Genomic DNA, 26,001 nt, shown 5'->3' with positions numbered 1-26,001 from the left:
GAAAGCTATAGCTCAAGTTCGTTAGATGGGTCAGTGTTTGTCCAATGTGTGCAGGAGGGTTTCCTGACACAATATGTAGATAGGCCAACAAGAGGTGAGGCCATACTGGATTTGGTTCTGGGTAATGAACCAGGCCAGGTGTTAGAATTAGAGGTAGGTGAGCACTTTGGGGACAGTGACCACAATTCGGTGACTTTTACTCTAGTGATGGAGAGGGATAAGTGTGCACTACAGGGCAAGAGTTATAGATGGGGGCAGGGAAATTATGATGCGGTGAGGCATGACTTAGGATGTGTGGCCTGGAAAAGTAAGCTTCAAGGCAAGGGTGTAATTGATATGTGGAGCTTGTTCAAGGAGCAACTATTGAGTGTCCTTGATAAGTATGTGCCCGTCAGGCAGGGAGGAAAGGGTCGTGTGAGGGAGCAGTGGTTTAATAAGGAATTGGAATCCCTTGTTAAATGGAAGAGGGCGGCCTATGTAAAGATGAGGCGTGAAGGTTCAATTGGGGCGATTGAGAGTTATAAGGTAGCCAGGAAGGACCTGAAGAGAGAGCTAAGAGCAGCAAGGAGGGGACATGAAAGGTCCTTAGTTGGTAGGATTAGGGAAAACCCTAAGGCTTTCTATAGGTATGTCAGGAATAAAAGAATGACTAGGGTAGGAATAGGTCCAGTCAAGGATAGTAGTGGGAAGTTGCGTGTGGAGGCTGAAGAGATTGGGGAGACACTGAATGAATACTTTTCGTCAGTATTCAATCAGGAACAGGACATTGTTGTCAATGTGAGTACTGAGTCACAATTAAGTAGAATGGATGGCTTTGAGGTATGTAGAGAAGAGGTGTTGGAAATTCTGGAAAGGGTGAAAATAGATAAGTCCCCTGGGCCTGATGGCATTTATCCTAGGATTCTCTGGGAAGCAAGGGAAGAGATTGCAGAGCCATTGGCCTTGATTTTTATGTCCTCGTTGTCTACAGGAGTAGTGCCAGAAGATTGGAGGCTGGCAAATATGGTTCCCTTGTTCAAGAAGGGGAGTAGGGATAACCCTGGTAACTATAGGCTGGTGAGTCTCACTTCTGTTGTGGGCAAAATCTTAGAGAGAATTGTAAGGGATAGGATTTATGAACATCTGGATAGGAATAATGTGATCAAGGATAGTCAGCATGGTTTTGTGAAGGGCAGGTCTTGCCTCACAAACCTTGTTGAATTCTTTGAGAGGGTGACTAAGGAGGTGGACGAGGGGAAAGCAGTAGATGTGTTGTATATGGATTTTAGTATGGCGTTTGATAAGGTTCCCCATGGTAGACTACTGCAAAAAATACGGAGGTATGGCATTGAGGGTGAGTTGGAGGTTTGGATTAGGAGTTGGCTGGTTGGAAGAAGATAGAGGGTAGTAGTTGATGGCAAAGGTTCATCTTGGAGTGCCGTCACTAGCGGTGTTCCGCAATGATCTGTTTTGGGACCATTGCTGTTTGTCATTTTTATAAATGACCTGGAGGAGGGGTTAGAAGGTTGGGTGAGCAAGTTTGCAGATGATACAAAAGTCAGAGGAGTTGTAGACAGTGAGGAAGGATGTGACAGGTTACAGCGGGATATAGATAAGCTGCAGAACTGGGCAGAAAGGTGGCAACTGGAGTTCAATGTAGCTAAGTGTGAGGTGATTCACTTTGGTAAGAGTAATAAAAAGATGGGGTACTGGGCTAACGGTCGGATACTTGGTAGTGTGGATGAGCAGAGGGATCTTGGTGTCCATGTACACAAATCTTTGAAAGTTGCCACCCAGGTAAATAGTGCGGTGAAGAAGGCATATGGCGTACTGGCTTTTATTGGTAGAGGAATTGAGTTCCGGAGTCCTGAGGTCATGTTGCAGTTGTATAAGACTCTAGTGTGGCCGCATCTGGAGTATTGTGTGCAGTTTTGGTCGCCATACTATAGGAAGGATGTGGAGGCACTGGAACGGGTGCAGAGGAGGTTTACCAGGATGTTGCCTGGTATGGCAGAAAGATCGTATGAGGAAAGGCTGAGGCACTTGGGGTTGTTTTCATTGGAGAAAAGAAGGTTTAGGGGTGACTTGATAGAGGTGTATAAGATGATTAGGGGTTTAGATAGGGTCGACAGTGAGAATCTTTTTCCACGTATGGAGTCAGCTATTACAAGGGGGCATAGCTTTAAATTAAGGGGGGTAGGTATAGGACAGATGTTAGGGGTAGGTTCTTTATCAGCGAGTCGTGAGTTCATGGAATGCCCTGCCAGTAGCAGTGGTGGACTCTCCCTCATTATGGGCATTTAAGCGGGCATTGGATAGGCATATGGAGGATAGTGGGCTAGTGTAGGTTAGGTGGGCTTGGATCGGCGCAACATCGAGGGTCGAAGGGCCTGTACTGCGCTGTATTCTTCTATGTTCTATGTTCTATTAGATAAGAAAGTTAAATTAGCAGGATGGAGATGAGGGGAGGACGTAGGGATTTATACAACTATGTTAATACATTGCCATATTTTGGTGAGAAAGATGTCAAAACTTATTTTATTACATTGGTAATATTGGCAGGGCAGATGGTGTGTCCAGTGAACTTGTGGGTGACGCTAGTTCAGACTAAGCTGGTGGGCACAGTTAGTGAGATATGTGTAGCGCTATCAGATGAGGTGTCAAGAGATTATGCAGATATCGAACAGGCCATTTCGAGTGTTTATGAATTGGTATTGGAAGCATAGAGACAGAGGTTCAGAAATATAGAGACGGAACGAGGTCAGAGTTATGTTGAGTTTGAAAAATTAAATACAGTAATTTTGATACATGGGTGTGGGTCTAAAAATGGGACTCGAAGGGACATTATTCTGCTGGAGAAGTTTAAAGACTCCCTCCCAGAGATGTTAAGAATTCATGTGAATTAACAGAAAGTTCAAGAAGTGAGAAGCGCAGCAGAAATGGCAGGTAAATATGCATTGGTGCATGAGATGAAATTTAGCTTCTGGGAGGATTTTCATCCTGTGAAGGATAGAAATTGTGAGAAGGGGAGATCCTACGCTCCAAGACATAGAGTAAATCACATGGCAATAGTTTACTACAGGTGTAAAAAGAAGCCCAAGGAGTTGAAAGATGGTGAAAGGTCTCAGGTGTTCTCACTATAACGGAGCGGAACACATAAAATTACAGTGCTGATGGTTTAAGAAGGGCACTGGGAAAAGGTGTTTTCACTGCAGTAAGCTGGGACACACAGTGCTGGGCGTTGAAGGAAGTCACTTTGGGAAAAGATGTTGTAAAAGAGGTTAAGCCCAGTGGCATTAGTGAAACCGGTAAAGGAGACGCCAAGTGGAGCCGAGGAGCTGCAGGAGAGTGTACGTCCTAGGCAGGGGCTGGGTATGGAGGCAGTGCCTGATCTCCATAAAGAATTCGCCTCTGTGGATAAAGTTTACTCAGAAACATGGGGGAGTGGGGAGAGGGAGGTGTGGATAAGAAATTATAATTTTGTGAGATACGGGATTTGCTCAGTCTCTAACAGTTGAGAAGTGAGGTGCCGGAAAAGCGCAACAGATCGGGGAACATCCGAAGAGCAGAACAAACGACATATCAGGCATAAACCCATCGTCAGGAATGTGGTGGGGTGACAAGGGGGCTGAAAGATAAATAGGACAGTAGGAGCTGGGCTGGCCGGAGGGTCACTGGGAAGGTGATCGGATGATGTAGTTGGGAGTGATAGTGATATGTCGGAGTGGAGGGTGGAGTCGATAGGTGGGAAGGAAGATGGAAAGTTGGGACAGTTCAAGAGGGAGGTGCTAATTTGAACGGTTGGAATAGTGATGAGGTTGGGGGAGGGGAGATTTGGAATTTGGTGAAGTCAACTTGATGCTCTACAGTTTGAGGGTTCCAGCTGTCCTACCACCTATCCACTTCACCCTCCTCTCCGACCAATCACCATCACATTCCACCTGTATCTACCTATCACCATCCAAACTACCTCCCACCCAGCTCCATCCCCAATCTCTTATTTATTTCTCAGCCCCCTTGCCCGTCCCTTGCCCCCACTTTCCTGATGAAGCATTTGTACCTGAAACTTCAACTCTCTTGCCCCTCGGATTCTGCCTGAACTGCTGTGCTTTTCCAGCCACACAGTTTTCAGACTGCATCTGCAGTCCTGTCAGGATTGCCTGAATGATTGGGATAAAGGTGCCCATTAAATTGCTTGCCATCAGAGATGCCCCAAACAAATCTACTCAGTTTACTTCCTTTAAGTTAATGTTCGTACCTGAAGTGAGAGGTCCATTGAAATTAATTAAATATTAATTGACAAGACCGAAGTCGGAGATCTCACACTTGGATTATGTATGTGAGGTGAGGGAGAGATTAGATGGAGTAGGTGAGTTAGCTCAACAGCACCTGAAGAGGGCACAGCACAGAGCGAAGCAGGTGGCAGGTAAAAACTCTGAAACTTTGATGATTTCCCGTGGAGATGACGTATTAGTATTGCCAGCAGTGGTAGGAAATCCCTTCAAAGCCAGGTTTAGTCGCCACTTTCAAATTAAAAAAATGTTGAGTCAGTTAACCTATCTGGTAAAGATACCAGATATGACAAAAACGTTATCGTGAATGCCATGTTAATGAATAATGCTCCAGCCACATTTAAGACTCAGGAACAGCATTGTGGTCAGATAAACAAATTGTGCAGTTTATCTGTATGATGTAGTGTTCTTTAGTAAGTGATTGAAAGCTCACGTGTTACAGTTGGCAGACCATGTTGAACGATTACAAGAAGCAAACTTGGGAATAAACTGTAAGACAACAGAATTCATGAAGGCAGAGGTGACGTTCTTGGAACATTACATTGGACATGGAAGGTTGACTCCATGGAACACAAAGACGAAGGGCTTTGAGGAATTTCCACGACCATCCTCGAAGAAAGAGGTGCTTCGGTTTTTGGAACTGAGTGGATTCTATCGGAAGTTTGTTCCAAACTTCAGCAGCGTATTGGCACCACTGATGGATTTATTAAAGAAGAACACAGAATTGTGGTGGACAGAACAATGCCAGGGGGCTTTTGAGAATTTTAAAGCAGGATTAATCACCGCACCAGTTTTAGCTGCACCAAATATTTTGAAACCCTTTGAAAATTGTGTTTGATGCTCGGGATATAGGGGTCGGAGATATATTGATACAGAAAGATGATGATAGAACTGAATGGCCAATTGGCTACTTGTTGACAAAACTTAATGTCCACCAGAAAAAAAATACAAAATCTCCATTACTGAAAAAGAATGATTGAGATTGGAATTGCCCTGACAATGTTTTAATGTTTATATGACAAATAAATTGTCGGAGTTGGTTGTGGACAACAACAATCTTCCCGCATTTTTTAAGACTAGTTAAAGCCAAAGTATGAGACTGTTTCATTGGAGTCTTATGTTACCGACGTTAAACCGACAAAATGTACATGCTGTAGGTTCTAAAAATGTGATAGCAGATGTGTTATCGCAAATTTAAAGAAAACGGTTTAGATAAAATTTGACTTATGCCAGTGTTATATATGCGTCCAGAATTGATATGAATGGTACAACTTAGATTAATGACTTTTGTATTTCATAATAATGGGATTAAGAATTAAAGGAAAATAAATGAAGCCATCTTTTTATACCGATGGTTCATTTTATTTCTGAAGTGGGGAGGTGTTAGGAAGCCGAAAGCCTGTCTGGTCACTTTAAGACAGAACGGGTTTTGCTGAATAGAAAGTACAGCCACAGATACCAGCTAAAGGTCAGGCTCTCCCACATGTCACCATTAGCTGGGAAATGGCTACCTGAATTTTGGTTGCTGTTTTGACAAATACAATTAAAGAGTTTAAATAACGCTTAGCAGACCAGAAGCCAATGGAATTTCGATATTATTGTTTGGACACCTTGAAAGTATGAGATTTATTATAATATGGGAAGTATATAAACACAGGATCTTGAACACTAGAGGGAGAGTCACTGCCATCCAATAGCAGAATAACTGCTGCAGAGCAGGAGCGCTAACTGGCCATCTCAAACACTCTCTATCAAAGATACATGTTCATGTCAAACATATTGCAGTAAAAAAAAATGACCCTAGGACATCAGCAGCTGGAAGAGTGAACACAACGGGGTAGATGGAGACTGTGTGGTATTGAGAGTACAATGTTTAATATGTAGATTGTTGAAATAGCATACTTTTATAGAGTTGGAGTCAGATAGTACGTAGTTAAGAAAAGAGGGGCTTGCATTTGTGAATAGTTGTTGTTTAGTGTTCACTATTAAAGTTAAGAAACTAACTTTTTAATTTTTGTTTAAATGGTGGAATGTAGGAGATCTGTGCCAGTAATATTTGAACAGAATACGAGGTAAGGCGAGCCGTTTTGGGTGTTTGGTTTTAATTATTAGAAAGGTTCGACTCCACCTTGTAAATGTCCATCCACGCTAACCCCATTTCCCTGCAGTTGGCCCATACCCTTCCAGTTCTTTCCTATCCACATATTTACCCAAATGCTTTTGAAATGTTGTTAATATACCCCCTTCAACTACATCTGCTGGCAGCTCATCCACGTACCAGCCCTCTGTGTAAAGAAATGGCCCCTCAGGTTCCCTTTTATTCCTTCCCCTTTAACCTTAAACTGATCAGATCTCGTCCTCGATTCTCTACACCTTGGAAAACACTGAAAAAGCATTCACCCTATCCATACCCCTCATGATCTTATACAGCTCTATAAAGTCCCCCCTAAGGCTCCTACACTCTAAAGAAAAGTTCCTAGCTTGTCCAACCTCTCCCTATAACTCAGACCATTGGGTTCTGACAACGTCCTTGTAAATTTCTTCTGCACTCTTTCTAATTTCATAACATCCTCCCTATAACAAAGTAACAAACACTGAACACAATACTCCAAGTGGGGCCTTACAAAAGACCTGCGGAACTGCAACATAAATTCCCAACTTCTATACTCAATGTCCTGCCTGATGAAGGCCAGTGTGCCAAATGTCTTTTTCACTGCCTTGTCTACCTTAGACTCCATTCTCAGGGAAACTTGCACCTTAAGGCCAAGGTCTGTTTGCCTACTACACCCCTTAAGACCCTCCCATACATCATGAAACTCCAAGCTTGATTTGAGATTCCAAAGTGCAACACCTCACACATCTATATTAAATTCCATTTGCCATTTCTCGGTCCACTTGCCCACCTAATTTAGGTCCTGCTACAATTTATGATAAACTTCCTCACTGATCATGATACCACTTATTTGGTCATCTGCAAACTTACTAATCATGTCTTGTACATTCTCAACCAAATCATAGATAACAAACAGCTATGGACCCAGCCTCCAGTCTGACAAGCATCCTTCCACTAAACCCTCTGCTTCCTACCAACAAGCCAACTGTGTATCCAATTGGCCAAATCCTCCAGCATTCCACGTGATGGAACCTTCCAGAACAGCCTGCCATGTGGAAACTTATCAAAGGCCTTACTAAAATCCATAGAGACTACGTTTACCGCTCTGCCCTCATCACCCTTCTTGGTCACTTCACAAAAGGACTCTATCACATTTAGGAAGCATGATCTTCCACTCACAAGTCTATGCTGACTGCTCCGAATCAAATCCTGTGTAAGTAATGGGTGCAGTCAATGGTATGCTGTACTTTATTGTATGATGATTCAAGTACATAAGTAAAGCCATCTTCCTGCTGTTGTAGAGCCTTGCTGGGACAGCATGAGGGGCACTCTGTACAGTTTTGATCTCCTTTGTAAGGAATGATCTCCTGAACACAGACATGGGTGATGGTAAAATGAGGATAGAGTGAAGAAGCTGTGTTTAATCTGTAGGGCTGTGAGAGATGAAGAAATGGTGATACTGAAACAAGAGGTGTGGCAGCGATCACTTTGTTCCAAAAGAGACATTGACAGGGTGAGAAATTCCATACTTTACCTAGGATTGATTGGTTTGGTTTATTGCCACGTGTACCTCAGTACAGGGAAACACTTTATTTATGAGCAGTGGAGGCAGATCATAGTAAGTATGGCCAGGCAGATCATAGGGTGGAAATAGACTTGAACAGAGTAAGGCATACAGGTTACTCTGAACAGGACGTGCACTCGATAAGACCAACATGAACAAGATCAGCATTATTTGAACTTAGAGAGTCCATTCATCAGTCTAACGTAACTTTCCTAATAGTTTATATGCCTAAATTAACTCTCCCCATGTTATTGTGCAGTTGGCGTGTGAATCCGTACTGAACATCAGGTTGCTCACAATCCCCAACAGCAGCCACAATACCTTCCATCTGAAACAGGTCGCCATTCCCACCAGCTTCCACCCTGCACAGAGAACACCAGGCTGTCTTCTTGGAGATGAAAGATTACTTCTTGCGACTTCACACAAGACATATGGCTTCCCTCCTCACCACTAGAAAACCACGTTAAAGTCCCACGTGTGTATCATAAGCAACACAGCCAGGAGGAACAACGTGGAGCAGTCTGTCTGTGCAGCCTCTGCCCCACTTGTTCATCATGTTAGAGCATCGATTAGGAGACAGTGAGGACTGCCGATGCTGGAGATCAGAGTAGAGCGTCGATCGCTGGAAAAGCACAGCTGGTCAGGCAGCATCCGAGAAGCAGGAGAATCGACGTTTCGGGCCTAAGACATTAATCAGGAATCAGCATAAATTACCTCATTCTGCCCCCGTGTAAGTGCATTGAGGTGGGAATGGCCTCCTCCTGTTCCTGTGTAAGTGACTCAAGGGACTGATTGGCTTCTTCCTCGTCTGATTGGACAGGGCCAAGAACCTAATTGGTTACCCCTAGTTCCTGTTTGACAGCTCGACGTGCTGACAAGTGTGACAATGCTGCAGATTTAAGAGGTTCTATTGTCCTGGTTTCTTTTAAGAGAGAGATTGAATGAGCGTTACCAAGCTGGTAGTTAAAACCACTTGCATAAACATGCAGAACGGAAACAGACCCGATAGTCCAATCTGTTCACTCCGATGAGATATCAAATCTGATCTAGTTGCATTTGCCAGCATTTGGCCAATATCCCTCCTCTTCAGATACCTTTTAAATGTGCGATTGTAACCGCCATCATCACTTCCTCTGACAGCACTTTCTGTACACACACCACTCTCTGTGTGAAAAATTTATCTTCAGGTCTCTTCTAAATCAATCGCCCTCGCCCCTTCAACCTGTGGGGAGCAGAACGTGGCTGTTCAGTATATCCACGCCCCTGATGGTTTTATAAACCTGTATAATGTCACCCCTCAACCTCTGATACTCCAGGGGAAACACCTCAACCTAATAAACCTCTCCCTACAGCTCAAACCTCCAGACCTGAAACATCCATGTAAGTCATTTCTGCAGAAAACCGAGTTGTTCGCAGTATTCTTAAAGTGGCCTCACCAACATCCTGTACAGATGCAACATACCACCCCAACTCCTATACTCAATGCTCTGACTGATTAAGGCAAATGTGCCAAATGTGTTCTGTCCCACTCTGTCTACCTGCGACTCCACTTTCAAGGAACAATGCACCTGCAGCCCTCGGTCCCTTTGTTCCACAACATGCCCCAGGACCTTACCATTAAGTGTATAATTTCTGCCCTGGTTTGCCTTCCCAAATTGCAAAACCTCGTACTTATCTAAATTAAACTTCATCTGTCACTCCTTACCTCTTTTTCCCATCTAATTGTGGTCTCGTTGTACTCTGAGATAATCTATTACACCTCCTTTCTGATGCCATCTGTAAACCTACTAACTATGGCCCCAATATTCACGTATAAACCCTTTAAATAAATGCTGAAATGCAGTGAACTCAGTACTGATTCTTGCAGCACACTGCTGCTCACAAACCTCCAGTCTGAAAAATGTCCCTCTTCCTTCAAACCAATTGTGACTAGCTTCTTCTGTATCCCATGTGACTGAAACTTACTAATCTGTCAACCAATCAGAATGAAATACTAGCTATGAAGAGAGGCTGAGAAGGTTAAGTTTATTTTCAGTCGATAAAATGAGATTAAGGGGGACCTGAATGAGATTTCCAAAATCATGAAGGGAAAAGACAGGGTGCACACAGACAAGTTTTTTTCCCAGGGTGAAGGATTCAATAACGAGAGGTCATGCTTTCAAAGTGAGAGGTGGAACGTTTAAGGGGGATACACGCGGTAAGTACTTCACCCAGAGGGTGGTGAGCTTTTGGAACGTGTTGCTAGCAGAGATGATAGAGGAAGGCACAATAGGTTCATTTAAGATGCGTCTGGACAGATGCATGAGTAGATGGGGATCAGAGGGATACAGATGTTTAGGAATTGACCGCCAGATTTAGACAGTACATTTGGATCGGCTCAGGATTGGAGGGCAAAGGGCCTGTTCCTGGGCTGTAAATTTTCTTTGGTCTTTGTTCTTTAAATGAACACCTTGCTGAAGTCCATATTGACAATGTCTACCAAACTGCCTTCATCAATCTTCTTTGTCACCTCTTCATAAAACTCAATCAAATTAATGAGACATGATTTCCCATGCAGAAAGCCACGTTGTCTACCATGATCAGACCCTGCCTTCCCAAATGTATGTAAATCGTGTCCCTCAGAAACCCCTCCCATAACTTACCCACCACTGACATCAGGCTCACCGGTCTATAGTTCCCCGGCTTTTTGGGTCACTGTTTCCTTATCTAGCCCCACTCCTCCACTGCTCACAACAAATGTTAAATGTAACCAAGTTGGTGATATAGCCGATGATATCGGTCTCAGACTGGGTCAGGGTCAGTTTTAGGAACAAGTCAGGATAGATTTTTTAATCTGCTAAAACAACACGTCTATGATCCAGAGCAATGTTACTCAAACTATGATGGAAAGATGAAAGGGAAACTGTTTGGGTATTGCAAATATATAATCAATATTTCGATTTCTAAAAACGCTGACACACACACACACACTGATAAACAAAATATCTGCAATTTTAACTTGAAATAACTTTGTCCAGATATTATTGGAACTCATGACATAGAAGAAAAATTGCGAGATTGTCCAAAACGTTATTCTGCTTCTGAAGATATTGTACTTGCACAGCTGCTAGCAATGGGATTTCATCCTGGGAGAGTTGGATTTGGCTGAATTCCCATTGCTTTAGGCAGTGGGTAGATTCCAATGAATTCTGGTCAGGGATCACGCAAAGGGTAGCACGGTGGTTAGCACTGCTGTCTCACAGCACCAGGGACTTGGGTCCGATTCCAGCCTTGGGTGACTGTCTGTGTGGAGTTTGCACATTCTCCCCTTGTTTGTGTGAACTTCTAATGGGTGATCCAGTTTCTTACCACAGCTCAAACCGTGTAGATTCGGTGGATTAGTCATGCTAAATTATCTGTAGTGTTCAGGGATTTCTAGGTTAGTTGCAATAGTTAGGGGTAAATATAGGGGAATGGGTTGGGAAGGTTGGTATGGACTTGTTGGGCTGAAGGGCCTGTTTCAACACTGCAGGGGTTCCATAAAAATAAGAATGGTAGCAATGACTTTCGAGGTTTTTTTGAGCTCGCACACATTGCTGTGATGAGTAACAATGAAGGAGAGATAGCACAATAGGCCATTCCTTCTCGGGCAGATTACATATTCTCTCTCTCTAAGCTGAATCACACAGTAATATCATCCTCTCCCAAACTGGACCATGTGAGGTGTCCTTGTACATTGTCCAAACTATGTCTCAATCACATTCCCTGTTCCATGTAGGTGCATCATTGCTGCTGTCATACCCTTAGCAGAAAATGATCTCGGTCAATTTGAAATATGTTTGCGTGGCCCTGCGTCATTAAAAAGTAAAATGTTTAAGTTATTCAGAATAACTGTGTTAAAATGAATGCATTTTTTAAAGAAATACAGACATTGCTGGAAAAGCTCGGCAGGTCTGTAAGCATCCAGATGCCTTTTACATACTGTAGTTGTACCAGCCTCCTCCACTTCCTCTGGCAGCTCATTCCATACGCACACCACCCTCTGCATGAAAAGGTGTATTTTAGGCCTCATCAAAACCTTTCCCCTCTCGCTTTGAACCAATGCCCTCTAGTTTTGGACGCCCCTAACCTGGGGAAAAACCCTGACTACTCAACCTATCCATAAGCGTTCGGATTTTATAAACCTTTACTGCTGCGAAATGTGACTCCAATCAACACGAATAGCTGTACTTTCAGTCATCCTGGGACTAAATTCTGAAATTCAATTCTGACACCTCTTCCTTCTCCATCAAGTCACCAATTCTAAATCCATTTTAATCAGTTTGTTCAGATGTACCACGAGATACATCTGTGAGCTTTACACCTAGACCTTTGTGCCTGGAGGTAGGGACACGAGCATCACTCTGCAATACCCATAAAGCTGTAACATTATTCTCCTGTGTGTTTGTTCATCAGCCTGTTCTGACATACTGTGACATACCTCTGCAATAGGCAGGACTTGAATCCAGGCCATCCATTCCAGAGCTCGGAACACTACCACACAAGTTCAGGAAATTGGAATCAAATTCAAAGGTCTGGCTCATAGGCAGGGACACAACCCACTACACTACCATACCCAGATTTTGAGTCATATTTTAGTGCCCGCTTTCAGCTCGGTGTGGATTTTTTATAATCAGGTTACCATTACTGAACTGCACAAAACACTTTGTATTGTTAAACAAATGCAAGATATTTGTCTCAACTGTAGGATGTTGAGTGCACGTGCTATGCCATTGAAATTAACTATGACCATCTTTAATGGCTATTATCTGTAGTCTGCAATATTAGCGAAAGAAATCCTGCAGACACACTCTGCCCAATGAAGGGCCACGAATAGATATTTATTACTAAACACCAAGATGAAGGAGGAGTTTAATTTCTGGTCACAAAACACCGATCACTCTTACCCACCTCTAACGTGTGACTGCCTCTTTCTAAAACCATGAAATGATACCAGGCCGCTGATTAATGTCCAGCCTCACCTCCCCACTGATTGTTTGTGCAATATGTCCCTCCTCCCCCGAATCATATCAGGCAAACCGAGCTCAGGGTCTTTGTGAAAATCAAGGCCGGAGTGTGCAGGCTTCCTGGAGAGGGATGGGCATTTCAAAATTGAAGTGGGAGGGTGAGGTGACAGTAATATCACACACTGGGCAGAGGGGTGGCAGGTAGAGCTTAATTTGGATTAATGCCAGGTATTGGTAAATCAAACAAGAGTAGGATCTATACAATTAAAAGTAGGGTCTTTGACATTGTTGTAGGACAGAGACCTAGGCTGTCAGGTATAATTCTTTTTAATTTGCATCTCTTACAGATAGTGTGGTTAAGAAGGTGTTTAACACACTTGTCTTCATAGGTTAGACCTTTGACTCTCGGAATTGGGATGTCATGTTGAGGTTGTACAGGACATTGGTGAGATCTCTTCTGGAATACTGTGTCCAGTCTGGTCACCCTGCCCGCTCATTCCATAGGCACACCACCTCTGGGTGAAAAAGCTGCCCCTTAAGTCACTTTTAAATGTATCCCTCTCATCTCAAGCCTATGTCCTCTAGTTTTGGACTCCCCGTACCCTTAGAAAATACCTTGACTATTCACTGTGATATTATTAAGCTGGAGAGGGTTGAGAAGAGATTAACCTGGATGTTGCTGGGAATGGAGGGAGTGAGCTATAAGGAGAGGTTGGATAGGTTGGGACTTTTTTCACTGGAGAGTATGACATTAAAGGGTAACTTTACAGAGGCTTACAAAATCATGAGGGTTACAGATAAGGTAAAGGGCTGATGTATTTTCCCTACAGTTGGGGATTCAAAACTGAGGAATATTTTAGGTGCGAGGAAAAAGATTTACAAAAGTCATGAGAGGTAATTATTTTGGGCAGAATCTGGCTTGTGTGTGGAATGAACTTCCAGAAGATGTGGTGAAAGCAGGGACAGTTACAACGTTCAAAGGACATTTAGATCAGTACATGGATAAGACATCAGTTTGGATGGTGCTGTGAGCAGCTGCCCTCTCCCTCCCCCTCTCTGAATGTCTCCCTGTTGGTTTTCACCCTCTACCAATGCCTGTGCAGTGGTGTGTGGAGGCCAGCAGACGGTGGCATTGATCACTTAAAGCACCACAGAGATGGCCAGACCTGCCCCACAGAGAGACACACAGATACACACACGGGAATGATTAGGGCACGGCGTGAAGCTCATCTGTTAACTTAAATGATCATAAAGAAATGCTCAATTCGCCTCGTAAACTGCTAAAATATGAGGGACAGACCTGCCAAATTCCACTGTTTAAATAAAAACATCAAGTTATTTTTTCACTCTGAAAATGAACATTTTACATTAACTATTCACAACTCTGGGACCCTCTTTCTCTTAACTGCTTATTACCCGACTCCAGCTCTGTAGTAATATACTGTTTCTGGGTCTGCCATCCTCTCATACCACAGGTGCGTGTAAGCTCTCAGTTCAGAACAGCATCCACCCTCTCTTAAAGGTACAGTACACACTTTCAACTTCATCACATTATACCCTGATGATTATCGATAAGTGGAATCTATCCGGATTTCTCTTGCTCTGTGGTTTGTCAACATTTCATCTATTCTGTCTCGTATGGGTCAGGACTTTTGCTGCTACATTGACAGCATGTCATTATTCAACTCTGTCCATGGGAATATATCAGTATTTCACTTGCTCACACTAGTGAGTGGGGAAGGATTTCAGTTGCTTCATGGGGACTGTGACGCTATGACAATCTCAATGTTTGTACATGGCACCGAACCTGAAAGAACTCTGAAGTCTATGGAGGACAGTGTGGAACTCTAACAGGACAATCACACGTTGGTGTAGTGTTCAGGTTGATGGCAGATGGGGATCAATGCAGAACAGTGTGAGGTGATGGACTGTGGTAGGAAAGACAATGAAAGACAGTTTAAAACAGGCTGTGCCATTATAAAGGGGCTGCAGGAGCAGAGGGTCCTGGGTGTATTTGAGCACAGATTGTGGAAGATATCAGGACAAGTGGGGAGGGCAGTAACTATCACAGAATAGTTTCAGTATCTGAGCTGTTTACAGGGGCAGGTGTAGAAGGGAGCCTCCGTACTCCCTTCCTGGGAGGTGGTGGTGACGATGTGTTGCGAGCCCACCCTCCTGCCCACCGAGACCGTGAGGATTCCATTTGTACTAACTCTGCACAAAAGGGAGATGGCATCAGAGCCACGGCTTCTAAGTTGTGCCGGGGGGAAACGGAGCTGCCAGTGGGTTTAAAGTGAGAATTGCCCTTCACTGAACATTGCTCCTTACTCGGTCGGTGGGACGTGAATGTTTCAGAATCTCCACACGAGGCGTCCTGGTACTATCCGGCTCGTACCAAGGTCGTCCCCACATGGCGGGGGGGGGGGGGGGGCGGTGGTGAGGGAACTGTTATCGGGCACTCCACCACCCGGCTTGGCCCTTTCTGTCCTATTCCAGGCTGTTTCTCCTGGGATGGGAGGGAAGAGGGTGGGAATGAGGGTGGGAGTGGGTGGTCCTGCTGTTAGTGTTAGTGTAGGTGTGGGGCGGGGGGTCATGGTGAGGGGTCTCGAGGGAGTCAGTCCACAGTGTTGTATCCATGCAGTGTTATTAGTGTTGGGGGTGGGGGGGGGTAATGTGGAGGGAAGAGAGTGGGGGAAGGTGCTGCATGCAACAGTGAGAGTGGTGGAGCATGAGCCTTGTTCAGGGGTAGGTGCGGTAACAGATACACAGTGAGTGTGAGGGAGCAGAGAAGATGGTGACCCTTATCCTGATAGAGCGGGGAAGGTTATTCTGCTTGTCGTGTATTGCTGGACATTTCCTCAGACCACAGATACTGCAGTGAGCTGGGTGGGGAGCTCAGAGCATGCTCGATGGGTCTGGTGGTGTGGCCACCTCTGGGAAGAGAATGGTCCCCCTCTGTACTAGCCCATCCACCAGGCTCTCCATGCCCCTGTCGACAAACCGTGGTGCAATTGTCCCTTATCTGCCATGCTCGGGGTAAGCTATGCAGGGCAGCTCCAAGCTGAGAAAGCTCAATCATGTGCCTTTTAAAAATGACATCAGTGTCAGGAATCCCAGAATATCCAGGGGCATGTGGGTGATGGTGTGTAACTCCAGCAATGAAGGACTCCCATTTACAAAGCTGTAGAACAAATGCTCATCCAAAACTCTCCATCATCTGACCTCACACCAATATCCCTTTTTCCCATCTTTCCTGGGAAGACTGGCTCATGTTACAGGATGCTATCAAAGTGTCTACATTTCAGCATTCTGCAACCTTGGAACACATTCTTCCATGACACTGTCTTCCAGTCTCCCCGTCTCTGTCTACTTCCCAAACCCCTCCCATGTGGTGATATTTAAACTGATTCCCCCGCCATCTCTCTCTGGCAGTAAAGTTCACACCCACAGCACCCCTTGTCATGGTACAATGGAGATATGGAGCCGTAGATAGGTGGGAGCTGTACATACTGTACCTACAGCACGGGCTGCAAGTTTCCCCGGGCTGGGCAGTGATCTAACACAGTGTTACTGAGCAATGCACTGGGGAGGGGTACACAGCTCTACATTCTGGGAGGGTAACTGCTCCTGGTTTACAGATCGATGCACTAGGGTGGTGTACACAGTCCTACATGCTGGGTGGGTAACTGCTCCTGGTTTACAAAGCAACGCACTGCTGTTTTCTGCATAGCACCCCGTGCTGGACAGATATATAATCTGGGTTTATAGATCAATGCACTGAACTGATCTGTGCGTTTGAAGTTAAGTGCTCTGACATGATCTGTGCAGTCTTTCAATCTGGACAGATTGCTGGGTTGTCTTGCCCAGTGCAAAGGATGAATCTGCACACAGTGTTCCACTCTGGACAGATTGCTGGATTGTATTGACCAGTGTAATGGATGAATCTGGACAGATTGCTGGTTTGTACTGAGCAGTACACTGGCCTGGTCATCACAGTGTGCCACAGTGAACAGATATCTCCTCTGGCTTTATAGTGTCTGGGCTGGTTCTGTGAGGTGGATTGAGAATGTGGTAAATCTAACCATTTCAGCTGATCTGGCAATGCCTTTAGTTCCCATTCCTGTGTTTGGACCCTCTGTCTCTCACCCCATTAATGTTACAGTGTGTCCAGGGACAGTACATCATGTTGGTGGGGTGGGTAGGGGGGGAAAGGTGATGGACATGTCAAGGTGCTCCCCGGAACGTTCTGTCCCCAACATTCTTTTAGTGACATTCCCCGGAACGTTCCGGCCGGACATCAGTGAATTGAATAAACGATAAGATCCCGAGGGAAGAGACCCCGTTCCAGGGAGAAGGTGACACTGTTCCGAAGGCCCCTCAGGCAGTTAAAGGGGTGAATACGTTTTCCCTGCGTTTACATTTCTTCATGACACAAGATTGACCACAATTTAGATCAAAATACAGAAATTCCCAAACTCTGTTTGTCTTCAGGAAACTGGGAGAGAATCCTTCAGGACAGCAACGTTTCCACCCTCGATAGTAGGAACTGGGAAGGAGTGACCTGTGTCTGCCCTCGAGTGATCGAGTGTGTGGGAATGTTCTAGAAACCATCTATCCTTATGGATGTGTCTCTGTGTGTTTGGGTAGGGAGGGTTTCTTGTGGTTTATGTCACATTTTTGTCAGTAATTCCGACCTTCCCATTTGTTATTCCAGCTCCAATTATTTTAATAAATCCCTGAATACAGGGGCACATTTGAAAATCTCACTGGGTCCCCAATCAAACGGGTCCCTTTGCCTCCAGGCTGATGGATAATGGGTTTGTTTTCCTTCCTCACAGTTAACGTAGTGACCATCTACGTCCTGCTTTATAAAGATTGTGGATTGTCTCCATGTGTCAGACGTTACCTGGGGGCCATGGCAGCAGCAGATCTCCTGGTCATTATCCTCGACCTGATCCTGAGACACATTCCCGTTGTTTATCGGGAACAGTTTTATTTCCTGAGGGACTCCGTCCCCGTGTGTAATATCCACGCCGTCCTGCTTTATGCAGCCACTGACTGCTCTGTCTGGTTCACCGTCACTTTCACCTTTGATCGGTTTGTGGCCATTTGTTGCCAGAAGCTGAAAAGTAAATATTGCAGTGAGAAAACGGCAGCTGTGGTTCTGGGAGCAGTGACTGTGCTGAGCTGTTTAAAGGACATTTCCTGGTATTTTATGCTCACGGCTCGGTATCGGCTGTGGAACGCCCCCTGGTTTTGTGATGTAACAGACGCTGTTCGATTATCCAGTGTCTGGGTCGCAATCGAGTTCCTCCACCACATTCTAACCCCGTGTGTCCCATTTCTCCTGATTCTGCTGCTCAATGTTCTCACCGTCAGACACATTGTAGTGACCAGCAGAGCCCGCAGGAGACTCCGCGCTCACACCAATGGGGACGCTCAGTGTGACACTGAAATGAGAAACCGAAAAAAATCCATCATTTTACTGTTTGTGATCTCGGCCAATTTCATCCTGTTATGGTCAACGTTCATGCTGTATTCTATATGGAACCGAATGGATTGGATTGGGTATCTGTCTGTGTATCTCGATGACTTTGTGCGGGAATTGGGCTTCATGCTGCAGCTCCTCAGTTGCTGCACAAACACCGCGATTTATGCTGTGACCCAGACTAAGTTCAGGCAGCAGCTGAAGAATGTGCTGAAATATCCCTTCACCCAAATCCATCCATCAATAAAATTCCCTCATTAATCAATCCATCCGGGATTTTCTCATTTCAGTTCAGTGTTTCAGCGATGGAGCAGCCTGTCGCTATGGTAACAGACTGAGGGTAGCGCTGGTTTGTCCATCCTTATCCCACAGGGGGTTACAGGGAAACATTTCAACGTTTCTCACAACTCAGGGACCGGTGAGAAAAGGCACCATCCCACTGACTGTATCCATCACTTCCATTTGTAACCAATAAAAATGTTGATTAAAGCGTGCCGAGCAGCAGAGTGACCGATGTTGTTGTGTGTCTTTGTGTTGGAGAAGCTGAGCTGGAGAGAGACAGACTCAGCCCCAAGTCCTGGTCCTCAGGGAAGGGGAGGGCACCGCGCCCTGAGCTCGGGAGCTCGGTTTAAATCCCTCTGTGCCCCCACTCTAACCTGGCCTCCCATTTCCTCTCCCCTACTCTTTCTCCTCATTTCTCTACCTCTCTCTCACTGCAAACACTTCCTCTCTCACCATCTCAGGGGGAAGGGAAGAACCAGGGAGACAGAGTTCATCAGACAGAGAGGGAGGGATGGAGGGGGAGAGAGAGATTCAGTCAAAGAGAAACAGAGGAAGGTGAGGAGAGAGAGAGCGAGAGGAGGGGAGGACAGGAGAGGGCGAGAGAGGGTGAGAGGGCGAGAGAGGGAGAGAGGGCGAGAGGGAGAGAGGGAGAGAGAGGGAGAGAGGGCAAGAAAGGGAGAGAAGGCGAGAGAGGGAGAGAGGGAGAGGGAGGGAGAGAGGGAGAGAGAGGGAGAGAGGCCGAGTGGGCGAAAGAAGGAGAGAGGGCGAGAGAGGGAGAGAGGGTGAAAGAGGGAGAGAGAGGGAGGGAGGGCGAGAGAGGGAGAGAGGGAGAGAGAGGGAGAGAGAAGAGAGGGAGAGAGAGGGAGAGAGGGCAAGAGAGAGAGAGAGGGGGGGAGAGAAAGGGGGATAGACGGCGAGAGAGGGGATAGAGGGCGAGAGAGCTTGAGAGGGCAAGAGGGCGAAAGACGGAGAGGGGGAGAGCGAGGGCGAGAGAGGGAGGGAGGGCGACAGAGAGAGGGCGAGAGAAGGAGAGAGGGAGAGAGGGAGAGAGAGGGAGCGAGGGCGAGAGAGGGAGAGAGGGCGAAAGAGGGGGAGAGTGGGTGAGAGAGGGCGAGAGGACGAGAGGGAGACAGGGAGAGAGAAGACGAGAGACGGCGAGAGAGGGCGAGAGGGAGAGAGGGAAAGGGCGAGAGAGGGAGAGAAGGCGTGAGGAGAGAGGGCGAGAGAGGGAGAGATGGCGAGAGAGAGAGGGAGTGAGGAAGGGAGAGGGAGAGTGAGGGTGAGAGAGGGAGAGAGGGCGATGGAGAGAGGGCGAAAGAGGGAGAGGGGCCGAGAAAGGGAGAGACTGCGAGAGAGGGTGACAGATGGAGAGAGGGAGAGAGAGGGGGTGGACGAGAGATGGAGAGAGTGAGAGCGAGAGAGGGGGGCAGGCGAGAGAGGGAGAGAGGGTGAGAGAGGGGGAGAGGATGAAAGAGGAGAGAGGGTGAGATAGCGAGAGAGGGAGAGATGGTGAGAGAGAGAGAGAGAGAGGACGAATTAGGGAGAGAGAGGGCGAGAGGGTGAGAGAGGGCGAGAGAGAGAGAGGGTGAGAGAGGGAGAGAGGGCGAGAGAGGGAGAGAGGGTGAGAGAGGGCAGCACGGTGGCACAGTGGTTAGCACTGCTGACTCACAGCGCCAGAGACCAGGGTTCAATTCCTGCCGCAGGCAACTGACTGTGTGGAGTTTGCACGTTCTCCCCGTGTCTGCGTGGGTTTCCTCCGGGTGCTCCGGTTTCCTCCCACAGTCCAAAAGATGTGCAGCTCAGGTGAATTAGCCGTGCTAAATTGCCCGTAGTGTTAGGTAAGGGGTAAATGTAGGGGTATGGGTGGGTTACGCTTCGGCGGGTCGGTGTGGACTTGTTGGGCTGAAGGGCCTGTTTCCACACTGTAAGTAATCTAACCTAAGAGCCTGATAGGGCAAGAGGACGAAAGAGGCAGAGATTGGGCGGGAGAGGGAGAGAGGGCGAGAGAGCTAGAGACGGAGAGAAAGGGAGAGAGCGAGTGAGAGAGGGTAAGAGACGGAGAGAGGGTAAGAGAGGGCGAGAGGGCGTGCGAGATGGCGAGAGAGAGGGAGAGAGTGCGAGAGAGGGAGAAGCTACGAGAGAGGGAGAGAGGGAGAAAGACGTAGAGATAGGTTGAGAGAGGGAGAGAGGGCGAGAGAGGGAGAGGGCGAGACAGGGAGAGAGGGCGAGAGGACGAGAGGGAGAGAGGTCAAAAGAGGGCAAGAGAGGGCGAGAGGTAGAGAGATGGAGAGCGGGCGAGAGATGGAGAGTGGGCAAGAGAGGGAGAGAGAGCGAGAGAGGGAGAGTGGGTGAGAGAGGGAGAGAGGGCGAGAGTGAGAGCGAGGGCGAGAGGGAGAGAGGGCAAAAGAGAGAAAGCGCGTGAGAGAGAAAGAGAGGGCGAGAGAGGGAGAGAGGGTGGAAGAGGGAGAGTGGGAGAGAGCGGGAGAGAGGGTGAGAGAGGGAACAAGGGCGAGAGAGGGAGAGAGGGAAGGAGAGGGAGAGAGGGCGAAAGAGGGAGAGAGGGCAAAAGAGGCAAAGAGAGTGAGAGAGGGCGAGAGAGCGAGAGAGGGTGAGAGAGTGAGAGAGGGCAAGAAAGGGAGAGAGGACGAAAGAGGGCGAGTGGGTGAGAGAGGGAGAAACGGCGAGAGAGGGAGAGAGGGCATGAGAGTGAGAGGGAGAGCTAGAGAGGGAGAGTGGGCGAGAGAGTGAGAGAGGGCGAAAGAGGGAGAGTGGGCAAAAGTGGGAAAGAGGGATAGAGGGCAAAAATGGGAGAGAGGGTGAAAGAAAGACAGAAGGTGAGAGAGGGAGAGAGGGCGAAAGAGTTCGAGAGAGGGCGAAAGAGTTTGAGAGTGGGCGAGAGAGGGAGAGAGAGCGAGAGAGTGCAATAGAGGGAGAGAGGACGAGAGAGGGAGAGAGGGCGAGAGAGGGTAAGAGGGTGAGAGAGGGAGAGAGGGTGAAAGAGATAGAGAGGGAGAGAAGGAGAGAAAGGGAGAGTGGGAGTGCGAGGGAGAGAGAGTGCAAGAGGGTGAGAGGGCGAGAGAGAGGGAGAGAGTGCGAGAGAGGGAGAGACAGTGAGAGAGGGTGAGAAAGGGCGAGAGAGGGAGTGTGGGTGAGAAAGCGCAAGAGAAGGAGAGAGGGCGAGAGAGTGTGAGAGGGCGAAAGAGGGCGAGTGAAAGACAGAGGGCGAGAGGGCGAGAGACTGAGAGAGGGGAAAGAGGTAGAGAGAGGGCAATATATGGAGAGAGGGCGAGAGAGGGAGAGAGGGAGAGTGGGCAAAAGATGAAGAGAGGGAGAGAGGACGAAAGAGGGCAAGAGTGAGGGAGAAAGTGCGAGAGAGGGAGAAATGGCGAGAGAGGGAGAGAGGGCAAGAAAACGTGAGAGAGGGAGAGTGGGAGAGAGGGCGAGAGAGGGAGAGAGGACAAAAGAGGGAGAGAGGGCGAGAGAGGGAGGGGGCTAGAGAGGCAGAGAGCGAGAGAGTGGGGTGAGGGATAGAGCAAGATAGGGCAAAAGAGGGAGAGAGGGCGAGAGAGGGAGAGACGGTGAGAGAGGGAGAGAGGGCGAGAAAGTTCGAGTGAGGAAGAGAGAGGAAGAGAGGGAGAGAGATTGGAGAGAGAGGGAGAGGGCGAGAGGGAGAAAGAAGGATAGAGAGCGAGAGAGGGAGAGTGGGCGAAAGAGGGAGAGAGGGTCAAAGTGGGAAAGCAGGCGAGAGAGGGAGAGAGGGCGAGAGGGGGAGAGAGGGAGAGAGAGGGAGAGAGTGCAAAAGTGGGAGAGGGCAAGAGAAAGACAGAGGGTGAGAGAGGGTGAGAGGGTGAGAGAGGGAGATAGGGCGAGAGAGGTCGAGAGGGTGAGAGAAGGGAGAGAGGTCGAGAGAGGGAGAGAGGGCGAAAGAGTTCGAGAGAGGGGAGAGAGGAAGAGAGGGCGAGAGAGGTCGAGAGGGCGAAAGAGTTCGAGAGGGGGAGAGAGGGAGAGAGGGTGAGAGAGGTCGAGAGGGTGAGAGAGGGAGAGAGGTCGAGAGAGGGAGTTGGGATCGAGAGGCAGAGAGAGCGAGGGAGGGAGAGAGGGCAAGAGAGGGAGGGGGCCAGAAAGGCAGAGAGCGAGAGATGGAGAGAGGGATAGAGCAAGAGAGGGCAAAAGAGGGAGAGAGGGCGAGAGAGGGAGAGACGGTGAGAGAGGGAGTGAGGGCGAGAGGGAGAAAGAAGGATAGAGAGCGAGAGAGGGAGAGTGAGCGAAAGAGGGAGAGAGGGCCAAAGTGGGAAAGCGGGTGAGAGAGGGCGAGAGGGGGAGAGAGGGAGAGAGGGCAAGAGATAGACAGAGGGTGAGAGAGGGTGAGAGGGCGAGAGAGGGAGAGAGGGCGAAAGAGTTCAAGAGAGGGGAGATAGGGAGAGAGGGCGAGAGTGGTCGAGAGGGAGAGAGAGGGATAGAGGTCGAGAGAGGCAGTTGGGCTAGAGAGGCAGAGAGCGCGAGGGAGGGAGAGAGGGTGAGAGCGAGACAGGGCAAAAGTGGGAGAGAGGGTGAATAAGGGAGAGATGGTGAGAGAGGGAGAGAGGGCGAAAAAGTTCGAGAGGGGGGAGAGAGGAAGTGAGGGAGAGAGATGGAGAGAGGGCAAGAGGGAGAAAGATGGATAGAGAGCGAGAGAGGGAGACTGGGCAAGAGAGGGAGAGAGGGCGAAAGAGGGAGAGAGGGCAAAAGTGGGAAAGCGGGCGAGAGAGGGAGAGAGGGCGAGGGGGAGAGAGGGCGAAAGTGGAAGAGAGGGCAAGAGAAAGACAGAGGGTGAGAGAGGGTGAGAGGGCGAGAGAGGGAGAGAGAGTGAAAGAGTTCGAGAGTGGGGATAGAGGGAGAGTGGGCGAGAGGTCGAGAGGGTGAGAGAGGGAGAGAAGGTGAGAGGGGAAGACAGGGCGAGAGAGGGTGAGAGGGCGAGAGAGGGAGAGAGGGTGAGAGAGGGCGAGAGGGCAAAAGAGGGAGAGAGGGCGAGAGAGGGGGAGAGGACGAGAGGGAGAGAGGTCAAGAGAAGGAGAGAGGTTGAGAGAGGGAGAGTGGGCGGGCGAGCAAGGTCGAGAGAGGGATAGAGAGGGAGAATGGGAAAGAGATGGAGAGAGGGCGAGAGAGGGTGAGAGGGAGAGAGGGCGAGAGAGGAGAGAGGGCGAAAGAGGCAGAGCGGCCGAAAGAGGCAGAGAGAGAGTGAGAGAGGGTGAAAGAGCAAAAAAGGGAGAGAGGGTGAGAGAGCGAGTGTGGGTGAGAGGGAGAGAGGGAGAGTTGGAGAAAGGGAGAGAGGGAGAGAGTACAAAAGGGGGAGAGAGGACGAGAGAGGGAGAGATGGCGAGGTTGGAGAGAGGGCGAAAGAGGGAGTGAGGTTGAGAGAGGGTGAAAGAGGGAGAAAGGGCAAGAGAGGAAGAGAGGAGAGAGAGGGAGAGAGGGCGAGAGAGGAAGCGAGGGAGAGAGGGCGAAAGTGAGAGAGAGGGCAAAAGAGAAAGACAGAGGGCGAGAGAGGGAGAGACAGGGCAAGAGGGTGAGAGTGGGAGAGAAGGCGAGAGAGGTAGAGAGGGCGTGGAAGTGCGAGAGAGAGAGTGAGGGACAGAGAGGGAGAGATGGAGAAAGAGAGGGGGAGAGGGCGAGAGAGAGAGAGGGCGAGAGAAGGCGAGAGAGGGAGAGAGGGTGAGAGAAAGAGAGAGGGCGAGAGAGGGAGAGAGTGCAAAAGAGAGGGACAGAGAGCGAGAGAGGGAGAGAGAGGGCAAGAGGGCGAGAGTGGGAGAGAGGGCGAGAGAGGTAGAGAGGGCGTGGAAGTGCGAGGGAGAGAGTGAGGGACAGAGAGGGAGAGAGGGCGAAAGAGAGGGAGAGAGGGCGAGAGAGAGAGAAGGCGAGAGAAGGCGAGAGAGGGAGAGAGGGTGAGAGAAAGAGAGAGGGCGAGAGAGGGAGAGAGTGCAAAAGAGGAAGAGAGAGGGCGAGAGCGGGAGAGAGGGCCAGAGAGGGCGAGAGGGCGAGACAGGGAGAGAGGGAGAAAGACGGTGAGAGGGGTAGAGAGGCAGAGAGGGAGAGAGAGGGCGATACAAGAGAGGGAGAGAGAGGGAGAGATTGCGTGAGAGGGAGAGAGGGAGAGACAGGATGAGAGAGGGTGAGAGTGCGAGAGTGCGAACGAGGGAGCGAGGTGGAGAGAGAGAGAGGGCAAGAGAGGGAGAGAGGGTGAAAGAGGCGGAGAGGGCGAGAGAGGGAGAGAGTGCGAGAGAGGGCAAGAGGGCGAGAAAAAGAAAGAGAGGGTCAGACAAGGAGAGAGGGCGAGAGAGGCAGAGAGGGCGAGAGGCGGAGAGAGGGCGTGGGCGTGAGAGGGAGAGAGGGCGAAAGAGGGAGAGAGGGCGAGAGAGGGAGAGAGTGCGAGAGAGGGAGAGAGGTCGAGAGAGGGCATGATGGCGAGAAAGAGAAAGAGAGGGTCAGACAAGGAGAGAGGGCGAGAGAGCGAGAGAGGGCGAGAGGCGGAGAGAGGGTGGGAGAGGGAGAGACGGAGAGATGGGGAGAGAGGGAGAGACGGCGAGAGAAAGGGGTTGGGCGAGAGAGGGAGAGAGTGAGAGCGAGAGAGTGGGGCTGGGCCAGAGAGGGAAAGAGGGTGATAGTGGGAAAGAGGACAAAAGAGAGAGAGAGTGAGAGAGAGGGAGAGAGTGCGAGAGAGGTTGAAACTGTTAGAGAGGTCGAGAAAGGGCGAGAAAGGGAGAGAGGGCGAGAGAAAGACAGAGGGCGAGAGAGGGTGAGAGGGCAAGGGGGGAGGGAGGGCAAGAGAGGGAGAGCGGGCGAGAACCGCAAAGAGGACGCGAGATGAAGAGAGAGAGAGAGGGCGAGACCGGGAGAGAAGGCGAAAAAGGGCGAGAGGACGAAAGAGGGAGAGAGGGTGAGAGAGGGAGAAACGGCGAGAGAGGTCGAGAAAGGGTGAGAAAGGGAGAGAGGGCGAGAGATTGAGAGAGAGGGCAAGACACGGAGAGAGGGCGAGAGAGGGCGAGAGGGCGAGAGGGCGAGAGTGAGGGGAGAGTGCGAGAGAGGGAGAAGTGGCGAGAGAGGGAGAGAGTGCAAGAAAGCGCGAGAGAGGGGGAGAGGGAGAGTGTGCGAGAAAGGTCGAGAGAGAGATAGAGAGGGAGAGTGGAAGAGAGATGGAGAGGTGGCTAGAGGGAGAGAGGGCGAGAGAGAGAGAGGGCAAAAGAGGGAGAGAGGGCGAGAAAGCGCGAGAGAAGGAGAGAGGGAGAGAGGGCAAGAGCGGAAGCGAGGGCGAGAGAGGGAGA

General features: G+C 48.7%; 1 long non-coding RNA gene across 1 annotated transcript in view; it reads right to left on the bottom strand.

Annotated features, from left to right (window-relative positions):
• The window catches only part of LOC148141965 (uncharacterized), a 40,512-nt gene extending 22,488 nt beyond the window's left edge, over positions 1–18,024 (bottom strand). Inside the window, exon 1 of the long non-coding RNA XR_015752259.1 lies at positions 17,840–18,024. This is a non-coding gene — a long non-coding RNA (uncharacterized LOC148141965). The remainder of the gene's footprint in view (positions 1–17,839) is intronic.
• Positions 18,025–26,001: the final 7,977 nt, after the last annotated feature.

Source organism: Chiloscyllium plagiosum, unplaced genomic scaffold (assembly GCF_037043375.1).
Source record: "Chiloscyllium plagiosum isolate Xiang-an unplaced genomic scaffold, Cpla_swu_hap1 HiC_scaffold_31, whole genome shotgun sequence".
NCBI classification, from domain to species: domain Eukaryota; kingdom Metazoa; phylum Chordata; class Chondrichthyes; order Orectolobiformes; family Hemiscylliidae; genus Chiloscyllium; species Chiloscyllium plagiosum.
This window is presented reverse-complemented; position numbering and strand designations above follow the sequence as displayed.